The sequence below is a fragment of the Ammospiza nelsoni genome, chromosome 2 (genome assembly GCF_027579445.1).
Source record: "Ammospiza nelsoni isolate bAmmNel1 chromosome 2, bAmmNel1.pri, whole genome shotgun sequence".
Lineage (NCBI taxonomy): Eukaryota > Metazoa > Chordata > Aves > Passeriformes > Passerellidae > Ammospiza > Ammospiza nelsoni.
In genome coordinates this window covers 7,336,379-7,351,917 of record NC_080634.1, presented here as the reverse complement: position 1 = coordinate 7,351,917, position 15,539 = coordinate 7,336,379, and the positions used below count along the sequence as shown (strand labels likewise).

The 15,539-nt window shown below is 35.7% G+C and overlaps 1 long non-coding RNA gene across 1 annotated transcript; it reads right to left on the bottom strand.

Moving 5' to 3' along the window:
- Nucleotides 1-652: 652 nt before the first annotated feature.
- LOC132070242 (uncharacterized) lies at nt 653-9,656 on the bottom strand. The gene is made up of 3 exons (XR_009417917.1): nt 9,581-9,656; nt 2,424-2,502; nt 653-1,242 (listed from the first exon to the last, which is right to left on the bottom strand). It is a non-coding gene; the product is annotated as an uncharacterized LOC132070242 (long non-coding RNA).
- Between the last annotated feature and the right edge of the window lie 5,883 nt (nt 9,657-15,539).

The window sequence follows — 15,539 nt, the reverse complement described above, 5'->3', positions numbered from 1 at the left end:
GGGCATCTAATTTTAAGGAAAAGGTAGAACTGCCTGTTTTGAAGCATTCTTATCTGCCACAGATAATGTTAATTGAGGTTATTATTTCCATTCCAACACAGATTATAGAACAAGAGAACTTAAATGAAAATAGAAAAATAAATTCAGCATATATATATATCAGGAAGCACCTTTTTATGCAGAGAATAATAAATACTTAGAATAGCCTGCAGGCAAAAAGCACCAGTGTCATTCAAGAAACAATTAAATATGATCCTTGGGGAAACAGTCTACTACAAAGAATATGTCTTGATGGACAAAAATGACCTTTATTCATTCCCCAAAATTCTCTCATGCGGTTATAATTCTATTGAAGCACATTTCACCATTTCGGCCTCAAGCAATGTCAATTCTTCCTTGAATTATCCTGTTCATCAGTTCACTGATGAGGGGGATACTTTTTTATACCATAACAAACACTAAACAATCACCAGCCCTGTGTCATGACATTACTTTGACTATGTAATCAAAACTCATTTTCCATCCTATGACTGCACCAGTCTGGTACTCAGACTAACTAAAAGAAAGTTTTACATGCGTCTGAAAAATAGAACAACAAAAACCTTCTCAGGATTTTAAAACTAACTGGAAGAAACATGGTCATTCTCCACCCCTGGCACACAGCATGCACCTTTTAAATGAAACATATACAGGAAAACAAAAAGGTAAATCTCCCTGAGAAATCTAATTAGATTCATGAAGGTCCTTATGATGCTCCAATTGTCACTAAAGTAAGTCTTTTAGTATTTTAAGTTATTGTTGTTAGTTTTTTTTTCAGGTGTTTCCTTTGCTTTAATTTAATATGGATAAAAAATAAGATAAAATTAAGCATTCAAAAAGATTTTTTTTTAAGGTGTAGTCCACTTGAGATATTTTAAGCAAACACTGGCAAATAGTGAGTACATCTACAAATCAGGAAATGCATAGTTTATCTGTACCAACATAGCAAGGTAAGTAGAAACACTACACTTGGATAAAAGGAACCTTGATAATTTAGGCAATTGGGAAAATTTACAGTTACCTGTAAAGCTGTGCATTTTTCTTTTCTTTTTTTTTTTTTTTTTTTTTTTTACTTTTAGAACACTTGAGTCATAATCACAAGTCACAGGAACTCTGGATTAATCTGATGTTTTCCTCTGCATCCATTGTTTCAGGAACTACTTCTGAGCCTGCTTGCACTCTGCACTGCGCTGTCAATTCCCACTGAAATTAAGAAACACACAGCATTTCACAGGACTGGTTACACATACCTGGAGATACAACAAAAGAAAAGATGCATCTGGAAATCCATCCCTAAAGAGTATCACTGCAGTTCTCTCCAAATGTCACCAATTGAAGCTCAAGGGGAACTGCATGGCAGGAGTGCAATCTGAAAAAGCTGCAAACCTGTCGAGAAAAGTGGGTGTTCACTAAACCATATAAATTCAAGCTAGAGTATATTGAAAAATATTTTAGACTATCCACAAAAAAAGAAGTTCTGAGATATTAGAGTTTTGTTAAATGGTATGGACTACCAAGCAAAAACATTCATTTAGTCTAGTTAAAGAAATCTATTCATATTGCAATGTTATAAAAGAATTTCTGAAACAAAAACAATTTAATAAAAAATTATGAGTAATTTAAAACGCAAGAAAATTAATTACCCTAAATTCTCCACATTTTGTTAAATTTGATTAAAATGTCTAATACACCCATGATGTTCATCAATAAGTTTTTTTTTTTAAGTGTTCAAGCTTTAAACACGTGGAGAATTTTAGTATTTTATAACTTTGAAGAACTAAATTGAAGTTTAATAACATGGAAACATCAAACCATTACTTTCATTGTGACATTGCTTCATATTACTAGTACATTGAAAAATTCACATTCTGTCACACAAACTATTTATTTTCAAAATATAACATGTAAGTAATATCAGAAAAGACAGCAGAAAGGCAGCATAAATTTTCAGTGAAATCCTTTCTAAGACAATTTTTCTGCATACAGAAATGTACCATTAATATCAGTTACTAGGAGTGTGGGCGTTCTGAAAACAGAAAAATATCCCTTGGCATATTATGGTTTCCACCTGCTAAATCTTCATGTGTCTACTACTGTAGCTTCATTTCTCTTGCTATTAGAATCTGCACCACAGACTTTTCTGCAATAAAATGATTCTACTTGTTTGAGATTGACACTGGATCCTACCACAAGTTATTTTTGCTGCACTGCTTGTTTTCTAGATTTTATTCATGTTGCCATCATTTTTCAAGAACTTTCCACAGATGGACATTTATCCATGTTGTTAAATTACTCAAGCAGTCTATTAATTTACAGAGTGTCTGAAATAGACATGTGTTGGCACAACTTATTTCTTTAGAGTCCCTCCATAGCAGAACATTTACCTGATGGTGAAGTTTTTTGTGTCAGTAGTCACCACTTACACAAGGTCAGCCCCAAGAGCCAAGGTTTGCAGTCAGATTCCTGAAAAACAAAGTTGTCACCACCAATTTTAACACTAGAATAATTATTTTTTAACACTAGAATAATTCTTCTGTAGTTACCTACAGCAAACCTTATTTGCATAATATTGAGATACTTACTCACGCCATTATGTAATCAACTGTTCTCTTCAGAGCTTTTCTTTTGTCCCCCTTCATTTCAGAGCCCTCGCCCACAAAACTTATATAAATATTTTTACATCTCCAATATAAACACCAAATTTTGTACTAATCTAGTCATAAATTTGTCCAGGGCAAAAATGTGTCATTTATAGGTTTTAGTTACTGTTCCTCAAATATTACAGAGCGTCAGTCAAAGTTCTACCTAATATATTAAAATCTAGCTTTTTCTCAGGAATATATTTTCCTATTCAGGGAAAAACAAATAATCATCTCATTAAATAAAGAGTATCGCACTGAGTATATCTCCCTCCTTACCTTCTGGAAGATCATTTCTACTGTTCTTTGTTATTTCTATCTTGAGTTCGCATAACCCTGCCCTTTCTAAAAGGCTAAATGAAAAGGCTGAAGAAAGTTTTCTAAAAGGCAACCATTTTAATTTTTTTCCCTATACTTCAGGCATTTGAAAAATACCATCCTTTTATATTCTTAAAAAAAAATAAAATTAAATGTTACAGCTAAGTCCAAAATGCTGAAGACACATTTCAAAGGACACATTTCAAAGGATATTTCAACCTTAACTGAATTTCTGCTACACCTTTACATCTACAAAAACTGGCTTCAAATGTTATATAAAGAAATAGAGGGTTTTCTCAATGTAATATTGTAACTCTCACTACTGTACACTCACAAGGGCATGGCCTAAGGTATTTTCTCAAGAGAAAGATAATGGTTAAAAGGTTTTATAAATTAACCCTGTTTCTGCTTCTATGAATCTTGTTGACTTAACTAAACAAGAACCTACTGGTTATTTCCATAGTGAAATTTCTAGGTACCCAGTGGGTATTTCCAACACTAATTTAAATGTCAAAAATCCACTTGCATCAGTGGATTTTCACCAAAATTAGCACATGCTAATAAAAGGTAATCTCTAGTGAAAAACAAAGGGAATTAAATCAATACTACCATTCTGTGGGCAAGTCCCTTTGCTCATGAAGGATTTGTAATTCATTAAGAATTTTCATTGGTTGGTTGGGTTTTGTGACTTTACCAATTTTGTAAAAACAGAGAATTTTGTTTTTCAAGGGTTGATGTCTTCAAAACAAGATTCAGACAGCATTTTAAATTGGAGAGGTCTTCTTTGTCAATTCTTTTGAATAGCACATAAACAAGCCTTTTTCTGCATAGACTCATGAACATGGAAGCAAAAAAGACATTTTGAACCTGTCTTGTGGCAAGATTTTCAGCGTGCCAAGGATATAACAGCTGCCCGCAAAGAGGAGATAGACCTCAGTGAACCTCTGGAGCCCGAAAACCAACTGAATCTTGGGTTCAGGCTGAAATTTGGAAAACTTTGCAGCTAGTCTAAGAAGGAGAATGTCCAAATAACAATACTTATAATGAATAGCTGAAATTATTCCCTTATCTTGCATAAACAAATATATTTTTTATGTATAATCTATATTATCTCCCTGGATTCTGTTAAAAGTTCTACCCAGCTGAGAACAGATGAGGATTCTGCCTTGGAAGATTGATAAAGCCTTGGGCTACAGCCATCCTGTGGGATGGGTACCCTCAGGAAATGTCCCTTCAGACACTGAGGGCCTCTGCTGAGCTTTCTTAACTGTTTTCTCAAATGTATCCCAAAGCAGAATACTTCAATTCCGTATTCTCACTATTACACCACAGAATTGCACCTGCTTGCTTCACTCGGGCATCAGACAGCCCTGAAAGGGGAATATGGGCTACAAAAAAAGCCTTCACCCTAACGTTTCCACACCCCGTCATGTTACTCTACAAGTCAGCCCCCAAAATATCAATGGATCATTTATTTCACAGAATTTTTATAACAATTCAGCAAAATCAAACTGCTGATATGTTTTACAGACACCTTAATCTATTCCATGTTAATCAATTTCACAAGCATGAGCATCATGAACTTCGAGCTGCAAAGAGGATTTTTTACCATCATTCCAAAAAATCAGCAATCATAACTCACATAAAAAAGGAAGTAACTTACTATATTTCTTTACTCTTGAGCAACTATGAATTATAACCTTCATTAAATAATGGGTGGTACTAATGTTTTTTCCTCAAACATACAACAATTTCTAATTGTATCTCTGCTTTATGTATGAAACTTTCTGATAATCTTGAAAGAAATAAAATTATTATGTTTTGTTTTCTGTCAATGCCAAGAACTCATAGGATAATATTTTCATTTGGGAAAGATGATTAACAGAGTTTAATTGTATTCTCCCACTTGCCTATTTGAAAAAGGTTTAAGAAATGCAACAGACACTGGAGCAGGGGTTCTACATAAAAATATAAAATTTTTAAAATCAATGAAATTTATAATTTTCCACTGGTCAATCTTCCTTACATCTTAACAGCATCGCTTTTCACTGCACTCTGTATAATAGCTAAAAAAAAAAAATCAGATTTTTTTCTTTAATTTACATTTTGACAAAGTTCCAGATATAACATCTCATTTCTAATAAATTGCTGTTATAATCCTAACCATGAATGCACATGCTGATGTTGCAGTCCAAATTTGTCAGGTTTCACTGTTCTTTCAAAATATAAGAAGAATCTTATGATGTTCGTATATGCTGCCCAGCATCTGAGGAATAAAATGCAAAACAAACACACCTTACTTGAGTAATAGCAAAAGAAGAACATTAATGAAGTGCAAGTGTAGATTCTCTAACACCACTGCTCACCAACAATATTTTTTCCATATAAAGATATTTTTGATAGAAAAAAAATAGAATGGTGAAGCTAGTATGGAAGACTGGATTATCATTATAATAAACAATGTAAAGAAAGAAGCACATCTTTCATTCACATAACATATGCATTTTTCAAGGAAAAATTAGGAAGACAAATGAGTCGAAACAGTAAAATTCATATGTGTTAAGGTTTTCCCAGACACATAAAGAGATGCCAAACAACTTGAGATTTGACTGTGTGTAAATGAGCATTTAGTCAGAATTCTGATAATGCAGAGGGCTTTCAAAAGCTGAGTAATTTAGGTCTTATATTCTGATGAAGTCAAATGATAAGATGGAAATAGGGTGGTAACATTCAAGTAAGCAAAAGAAAATAGTTTTGTAAAATGAATTTAATGATGGATGACTTCAGAGTGTTTGCAGAAACCTTTATCATTGGCTCACAATTAAAAATTCATTAGGTCTTGCAAGGCCTGGATAGCATTCTGTAAATAAGAAGCAGCATGTGAAAAATTCAAGTGAATGCAAGGGCTTAATAAAATAATCACAGCTTGCAGAAGTGCCCCACAACATAACAATACATAAATATGTATGTGTCAAGGACTAAATCATGCTCACTGTACTTACACTAGCAGCTCCATTAACTTGGGTTATTCTGAAATCAACCAATCTACTCAGAGCAATAAAACAAACAGCACCCTAATAACTTTGATGGCCATTCCATCACCTCTATTTCCACTGGTAATGTGTTACATAAGCATAACCCATAAAATGCATGAGACCACATCAATAACTTCAACTGAAGGAAATTTTTTCCTCAATAGCAGATTTTTTTTCTATTCTCACTCACATTAATTTCCATTCAGCTCAGTGACGGAAGGCTTAAGTCAATGTTAGTTTAAGGTCTAGTTGAGATAATGAAATATTTTTATAAAAACCGTTTCCATTTAAGATTCAGACTTCTGTCATTTATTTCAATGGATCCAGAATTATCCTCTATGGATTACATAGAAATCCATCATTTGCACTTAGTCTTTTGTCAACTCCTGCTAATTTATTAATGATAGTTTATTATTTATTCTCATATTCAAAGAAACAATCAAGACAAAAGCATGCATAGTGGTGAAGAATAGGCTTTTAACACAACCAAGCATCAAAACATATTTTTGCCTGAATTTAGAAATCAACATCTTACCATCACTGGCACAACACAACTCTCTACAAGTAACCAAGTAGCAAATGAAATGATTCCTTAAAATAATGGAAAATGCAATCAGCACACCCACCAGTGCTTTCTAACACTGATCTGAATTACCTTGGAATGGCCTCAAATTACTTGAATAATTGTGTGAATCCCTGCTTAACTTGGAGCACAAAAAGGAAACATTCATACAGCTGATACTGCTGCATTTAAGGAAAAGGCAGCACCTGCTCTTTTAAACCAATCACATTATATTTGCTTTTGCCACCCAGCAGCATTTATGGTGGACACCAAGAGCTTTGGAACAGCTGGCTTAACCAGATGTTGGTTTTTAAGTGTGAACTACAAAGAAGCTCAGCAGTGAACCTGCATTCAGTGCAGATGTATCTGCCAGATGTTGCTGTTGTATTCGGCCCATCCAGCTGGGCTGACTCCTCAGCTTCTCACCATCTCCTCCTTCTTTAAAAACATTAAATATTTTTTTAAATTTTTACCCTGCTAATAACACATATTTAAATAGTCAGGAACCTTTTGTTTCAACATTATTCCCATTTCTTTAGGATCAAAGCCTTGACATTCTCCCTCCCCTCTTAATTCACCACCTATGCACAAACACATAATTTTAACACACCATTATGTTACCGTATATTTTAAAGTTTTCCTTACAAGACAGGTGAAAAACAAGTGACTATGCATTATTCAAGTCCTGTAGTCCTTTCACCAACTCAGTGGGACTTATTTTCAAATCTCTATGCAGTTCAAGCCGGACAATCCCTCTGGGGATTCCCCTCTGGGGAAGCAGGACATGACCTTCTCATTTGAATTATGCAGAATTACTATTCTGATCTTAACCTACCTGCCAAAAATATTAAAGGGCAAATAAAACACCCAGAAAACATGGAGAGTGAGAGAGATGCATTGTTAGAGAAAGTTATTATTATCTTGTAATACCATGGCAAATGTCTTATTACAGGGAACAGTTGGTAAAAAAAAACATTCAATATTTCATACTAGAAAAAGAAATACAACTAGATAAAAATAAATGTGAATGGAATTTTGAAAACCTAAATTATGTTGTTACAATTGATATAGATGCTACCATACCTTAATGTTTTTTTCACAAGCAATTCACATACTCATTTTCATCTACCTTCACATCGTTTCAGCTCTTTTAATTTACTGCCTCTTGCATAAATGCCTTTTTATTCCTCTATACGCTGCTTTGAACTCAACTTCTTCATTAAACAAGGCTTAGCTTTATACAAGTTTTTTATAGCCAAGCAGCAGCTAGACACCTCAGAATGCCTGAAAATGTAATTGACCCTAATCATTACATGACAATAATCACTTTAATGAGACCTAGTCTTGTCAAACTACTGGCATCGTGTCAACTCTTTAGTTCCCAAGCAAGCAATTCTGAATCAGAACTTGGGTTGTACAGGTTTTTTGATCACCATGTTTTTTAAGGAGGTGATCAGTTCAATCTCCACTCTGTGCGCTGACAGTTCATGTGGAAGGCAATGCCAGCCACTGCTCTGGGCTCAGCTGGCACAAATTCCTGCAAAAGGCGAGAACCCCAATCTTTCAGCCCTAGCAGGAGACAGGCAGATAGTTTGCAGTCAAAGGCAAAGGCCACAGAAACACAGCACTGATGCTTCTGCAGCTGAGCATAGCACAGCTCTCATGCCAGCAATCTGCTCTGCCACACATTTTCCTTCCAGCCTCAGCAAAGTCACCTGTTCCGCTCGTGAATCAGTGCCACAATGGCACAGCGGGGAGCACAGCAGGCTCCCCTGCCTGTCATTTGTCTGACTTTTAAAATTAGCTCCAGCCGTGCAGGAGGAGCCCATGGACGTGGCTTTGTCAAACAAGCAGAGCCCTGCTGGGGCTGAGACCTTCCCCAGCGCGGCGAGGCCGCGGCCGCCCCAGCAACACGCACCCGCTTGTGCCCTCCAAGTGATGCAGCCCTGCACGTGCCAAACATAAAGGGAACCCTGGGCCTGAGAATGAAAACATGCCCTCAATAAACCAGAGAAAAAAGTTCATTAAATCTATTACTTCAAAAGGCTTCGCAGCCTGTCTCGGTGCTGTCGCTGCTTCGAAGCAAACTCATGATTAAACAATGGTTAACATTTAACTTAAAGCCTTGCTGTTTTGAAATATTTGAGTTCTGACTTGAGGTTTCTAATTCAGACTCAAACCAGGAAATTAAATATTTTAGCAATTAATATAAAGTCTTTCCAAACTTCAGGTAGAATATTTTATCCATTAATTTATTCTCAGTATTTGAAGTGTGGGATAGGGAAGCCAAAACACCACCTGTGGTTCTATTTTATTCCTTACACATCCTTCACTTATCAGTTTAAATACTGCATCAAAAGGAGCCTGTTAAGGTGATCATGTTCATTGTCAATGCAGAAAAATAATATAGTATTATCTCCTAATGATGTGATTCACATTTATTATAAAACTGAACCCTACCTTCTATTTAATTCTTTCCTCACAAAATCCTAGTAATAATGCCTGGAAGATAACTATAGAAGGGAAATCGTATCTGATCTCTACACCCTCAGTTTTATCCTTAATATGCTGTTTTAATTAAAAATAGCATTGTTCATAGTTGAAGGAACATTAGGAAGAAGTTGAGTGTTTAATATTCCATATATGAATGAAAAGAAATAATCAACACTGTCTGAAGTCCTGGAACATACATTCATGTTATGTGATGTCACAGGCATTAATTCGATGATCACACTATCCTCTGAATATGAAAATGCTTGAGAGTTAAAACATGCACCTTCATGTTCTCTATGTGGAAAAAAAATTAACTTATGCATAAGATAAATACAAAGAACCTACTGCGGCTTCACAGCTTTAAGTTTTTTAACTTGTAGACAGTTACATTTCTTTAAAAATGAAGAAGCTTAGGTAAACTTTACAATGCTGTTTTTTTAAAATGAATGCATTAGTCACAACAGATAACAACTGAGAATTTTGTCTACCCTTACCTTTCAAGACCTGTCCTGACAGGTTAGATGAGCAGAACAGCCTAACACCAAGTCACTGTAGAACCTCTTCTGTAATCAATTAAATCTTTGGGACAGACAGAGGAATGTCTCAATGGCCATGCCTCAGCCTTCCTAGAAGATGACAAGGATTTGTTAGGAAGGTAGCTAGACTATCCTTACCTCTGATTCAAAAGAATATCTTTTATTCCACAGTTAAAAAGTTATAAAATGGTTTTTTCCCACCTTCTCAAGAGTTTTTTGAGGTTCTCACATATCTGGGTTTTTACATTCTTCCCCACAATGTGACAGCAGATGATACTGTGCTTCTGACACAGAACAACTCTGTTAAACATTTCAAGTTTCCTGACACATCAGGGTCTGATCGTACAAGATGCTGAGTGTAGCTGGTCCAACTCTGTGTTACGCTGGAAGCTATTTGAAAAGTGTGAGAAAGGAAATTTTTTTGAAGTTCATAGTTTCTATGTCATAAACAGTGACATTGTGTACATAACAGATGAGTCCAATGCATCCTCTTAAATTTTTTTTTTCAGTCTTTTCATCAAGAGAAGAGTAAGTGTTGTGATGAAGGAAAAAATAAATGTAAAGTCTACTGACCCTAAATATTAAATTAAGATACAGCCTTTCCTCTTTGTGTTTATGCTGCCTCTAGGACTATTTGGAGTAGCCACAGTTGGTTCAGCTGTGACGGGAGTGAAACTTCTTTTCTGATATGGCCATTACATCTACACCTGAGTCTGCTTTAAAATTGACAATTTTCCCACAAACATCCAGTTCCACTCTTCAGGCTGGGTCTGTATCATTTCTTGTGACTGAAAGCAGGAAGATAGTAAAGGAAAAAAAACTGAAACAGCACACTTGACCCAGGTGCTTGCTTTCCATGCTGCCTTTGTGTGACATAAATCAACAATTTGCTATGTCGGTGGCATTTGGCTGCTGCAGCTGAGCAATTACCTTCAGATATTGGTGTCTCCACCTCAGCTGTACTCTGGGGTAAGGGCATGAATTCCACCTGAAATATCCCCATAACCCATTTGGCTCCACTGTGAAAGCAGTCAGTAAAGGGGCACCTCAGACAGCTGCCATTCTGTAACACTGGGCACATCCTGAACTTCACTGGCACAAAAGCCAGGCCGAGTTATTCTAACAATTCCCTGGCCACCTCAGAATCCTTTGTTTCTCGGCTCTGACTGACTGTGAAGCAGAAGCCAATTGCAACTTCTAAGCTGCATGTGTTAGTGAAACTCTTAAAGAAGAGACTCAGTTGTGGCTTGTTACCATATTGAACCTGATAGTAGAACCTAAAGTGCTTCTTTCCAATGGCGCTAGTGAATAATCCAAAAATTAAGGTTAAATTATGAATTTTAAAATATATATATTCTATAAATATCAAGTTGGTTTTTATGTTTTAATCCACTACTCTTCCATTACACCACTGATTTTACGATGCTAAAAGAGGGAGATAGGGAAATCACAGCTTTACAATGCAGAAAGAAAGGATGAAACATCAAAATAAATAAAAATTGCATCTCAGAAGACTTTTGAACTATTTAGGAGAGTTCCAGTTGCAGGATTTATATTTGATCTACTTCTTTCTATACATATTGCTTTTAGCTATAATAATAAAGTGAGAGAAAACAGGAGATATCTAGGTTTAGGTAACAAGCATTGTGGTAAACAGACACAAAAACTAAATGGAGAATAAAGAACTAAAATTCTTTTTTTCTGAAAGAAAATTAGGAAAATCTTTCATTCATTTGCTGGCTTTACTTTTCTGGGGGGGTGTTTTTTTTTTGTTGTTTGTTGGGGGAGGGGGTTTGGTTTTCTTTTTTACTGTTTGGATGAAAAGAAAAACCTTCAGTAATCCTAACATATGCTCTTTGTGCCCTGAGACAGAGACCATCTGATAAAACACACTTGAAAGGTCTCAGCATTTGCAATGACATGGTTATACTCAGCAGCTTTCTTACAGTGCTGATAATGTTATACACAGAAAAGAGGATCTGTGCACAAAGCAGCGACTTGCCTGCTCTTACAGAGCCTCAGCTTTCCTTTTGCTGTCCCAAACTGTCTGTTGAATAGCAATGAGGCTGATAATGAACACTGCAAAATGACAGCTTCTAGAAGTTCAGAGTTCCCTTCAAGAGCAGCAGCACTTCAAGACAGAATTTCTTTTCATCTGACAAAGAAATTTGTTTTCAAATATGTCTCGCTTAGGCATCTGGGGAATCCAATGGACAACATGACAGACTGCTTCCATTTCTGAATTCTTACCCAGGAAGCCCCACAGGAAAGGGCCACTCCTTTTCTAGTGGTGAAAGAAAAGAGGCTGCACTGTTGTGCTGCCAATGTGCTCAAACACAGACATCAGGAGTGAGGAGGAGGCCCTTCACATCTCATTTACAAACTGAGTCTCAAAATGTTTCAGCACCATATATTGCACATTCTCTTCCAGTATGAAGTGAATTAAAAGACAGCACTTACTGCAGAAAGGGTTAGATAATAGAATGATTGGTTTATCTTCTAAAGGATTCATACATGATAAAAGGATCATTCAGAATTCACCAGGGGATGGGAGCCTTGTGACACAGTATTCTCCACTCAAGGCAAGCAGGAGTGTGGTTTACAAAATCTCTGGTATTTTCAAGCTAATGGGAAAGCAGAGAGGATAAGAATTATTTTACATTTGTGTCTACAGAATATAAATAGAGAAAAATCAATCTCTCTCTTCCTATTTATCTAGCTGCTTACAGAGTCCTCAGAAACAGTTTGAGAGCTACAAAATCATGAACAGATTTTATCCTTGAGGTCTTCAATCAGCACAGGTAGTATTCCCCTTTCACTGAGTCATAAACAGAACAGTTTTTCAAGTCAGGAACTAACCTATATTTGAGAGTCCTTATCCAGTCAGACTTTTCATCCTTGTCTAGTTCACAGAATATTAATCTGTACTGGTGAAGTAAAGTAGCACAGATTTATCCCAATACATCATCCACCTATGGCCACTTCCACAAAAGCAGTGGGTTCTTTTATGGCAGTATCATTTTATGCAGAGATGTTTTAAGTTTATTTAATGCTCTCTGAATCATGTTAAAAACTAGGCAGGGCACAGAAAGAGGATGAAACACGCAAGTAGCAGTCTTAGAGCATTTTGAATACTGCTCAAAAAGCAGGTATTTGAGAATATGAGAAGCACAGAAACAGAAAAATCAGTAAGAAACATATTTCCTAGGCATGTTACTCTGTCCAAGAGACAAAGATTTCATTAGAATGTGAAAAAGAACAGCTTTTCATGCTTGAAATTGTGATTCTTGTTAGGAACTTTTGTTGTTTCTCAATTGTTTTCAACAGCTAAGTTTATTAATGTCCAGTCTGGTAATCTGAGATTGCTTCTCCTGCAATTTTCATATTGATTTTCCCTATCAAAATGAAATTATATTTTTAATGGCTTCTATCTAACTCCTTGCACTATCTGGCAAAAATAATGACACATTAATTAAATCTTTATGTTAATGGCCTTAGAAGTAGTTCCCACCTCAATAAATCAGAACCTTCCAAATCTGCACAGTTTATTCCACTTGCAATCAATGTTAATTTCCTTTTACTTCAGCAACTTCATTTACTTTTCTACTGAAAGTCCAATTATTTCTGATTACAATTTCAACATATTAAAATTAATGTGATATACTGCCTATATTGTAATTTGTTGTAATTTAAGTTTTCTTACACTATGTGTTTGAATTTATTTTGAAGCTCATCTCATAGGATAAATCCTAATGTTAATATACCAAACTTTACATTCTGATTTTCACATAATTCCTCTGCAATTTAGCCATGATCTCTATCTGGGCTGCTAACACCATGAAGTTTATGTTTGATCATACGACAAAAGAAAATTAGAAATGGAAAGCCGTGGCTCCTTCTGCAATTATAGAAGCATGTCTGTCAGAACCTGTGGACTCTTGCAAAATTAACATAGTCACATGATGTCCATTAAATGAATTCTATCTCTGATTTGTCAGATTCCTTACAAAACTGAGGCTGTTCAAATGTTTCATCACTTTTCTCTCTTTCTTTATATTCCTGCTTTACTAACAGTTCCTCTAGTTGTCTTTCATGATGTCTTGTCCTTTGTTTTAACATCACTCTCAAGTAATGAGTAAGGAATTCCTAGTATCTCCTCTTAAAACAGATTATATAATGAGGACAATTTTTTGAAGATTGTTTAACAAGTGAACCTATACAACTGCTGTGGAAAGGAACTTATATGAAGATTTTTTGAAGCCTATTAGGATTTTCCTCTGGCTTTGTATGCATGATTCTGCATCAATTTTAATCTTTTATAGTAAATTATCTAACTGCAGATTTCCAGTCTTGCAACTGGTTGCTTTATTTATGCCTTATTTCTTTCTCTGCAAATTGTCTTTGTTACCTTTGTGACTTCTTTCATGGGCAGAATCCATTTCTGGCCTTGTCTGTCAAAGCACCGCAATCTTCCTCCTCTAATTAGCAAATTAGACATTAGTATATGCATCAGGATAAGTAGCTAAAAAAATGATGAGTGATTTGAAGCACTCCTATAGTTAAATGATTAAGAGCTTTATACAATACCATAAATCATTGGAGTCTTGACTAAATGTGACAATTCCTTTAAATCATTTGAGGGACTATTTGAGGCATATTGACACTTCATTAGGCAGAGCTGAGTTGCTGGTTGTGCTGTGTAGCACTTCCTTAGATCACTCACTTTGGCTAATTCACCTACATTACATTAATATGGCCATGAAAGTGGAAGGCAGAGCTTGTTTTTGCTACTTTCTAAATGCAAAAAGAGAATTTATTGTGTTTAGATTCTTCCTGCCCTAGCTCTGATAGTATTGAAGGAAGGCCTGTTATACTTCCCCTCTCTTCTCTACACTTGTAAGGAACACGCACAGTTCTCTAGGAAACCCTGCTTCTCATGAGATGAATATTTCTGCTCTGATTTCAGTAGCTCCAAAATTTCTGAAATTTGCATTCCTGGATAAAATCCACCAATCACTGAAGCAAAAGTTACTTTAAGCACAAGTTGATTTTTGAAAAATATATCAATTTACCATCCTGAAACAGATGTTGGAGATATTAAATGTTGTTGCTACAAAACACCTCAAAGAGCTGATCTACAACATAGGCTGGCTGAGGAATAAATGTTCACTGTTCCTCCAGTGAGAAGAGTCAGAAGAGGAAGATCTAAAAGTCAAAAGAAGCTAGTGAAACCCACATTAAAGTCCAAAGATCAGCAAGTAAATATTGGACTAGGATGTTGCTGGGTTTTTTCCACTGTTTGAAATGTTCCAGAACTGCAGAACCCTTTTTCTTCCCCCAGTGGATATTGTACATATGGCTACTCAAGTTTGTAGAGGTTCAGGGGATGAGCAACATGTTGAAAGAAAAAGCCACTGAGATTTATTAAATACACAGAAGTAAATATGGCTCTGTCTAGTTTCTACATATTTTTTTCAGCTAAAAAATAACTTTCTTAGTAGCAGTACCATACTCAATCTAACAAGCAGCAGATTTAAACACAAATGACAAAAAGAAAGCAATATTATAGATATATGGATGTTTACTTGGTGGTCTTAGAATGGGTCATAGGAATAACCAAGTCATTCAGACAAATTTTATAGAAGTTGCACTTTCCAGTGAGGCACTTGAGGGCTAAGGCTTAGAATAATGGCTCTCTAAATGATAGTTTGCTGTTCATAATCATCTTAAATCATGCCTCTCTCCTCCTCCCTTGCTTCAAGTCCATGGTATAAGGGTATTTATCTTTATGAAAAATGCAGAACAAAGCTGGTACACAAACTGTGTAAGTTATACTTGTGCTCCTATGGACATTAAACCCAGCATCCCTCTGCCCTAAAGGAAGAAAAAGCATCAGGCAGGTAGCTATTCTCCTCTT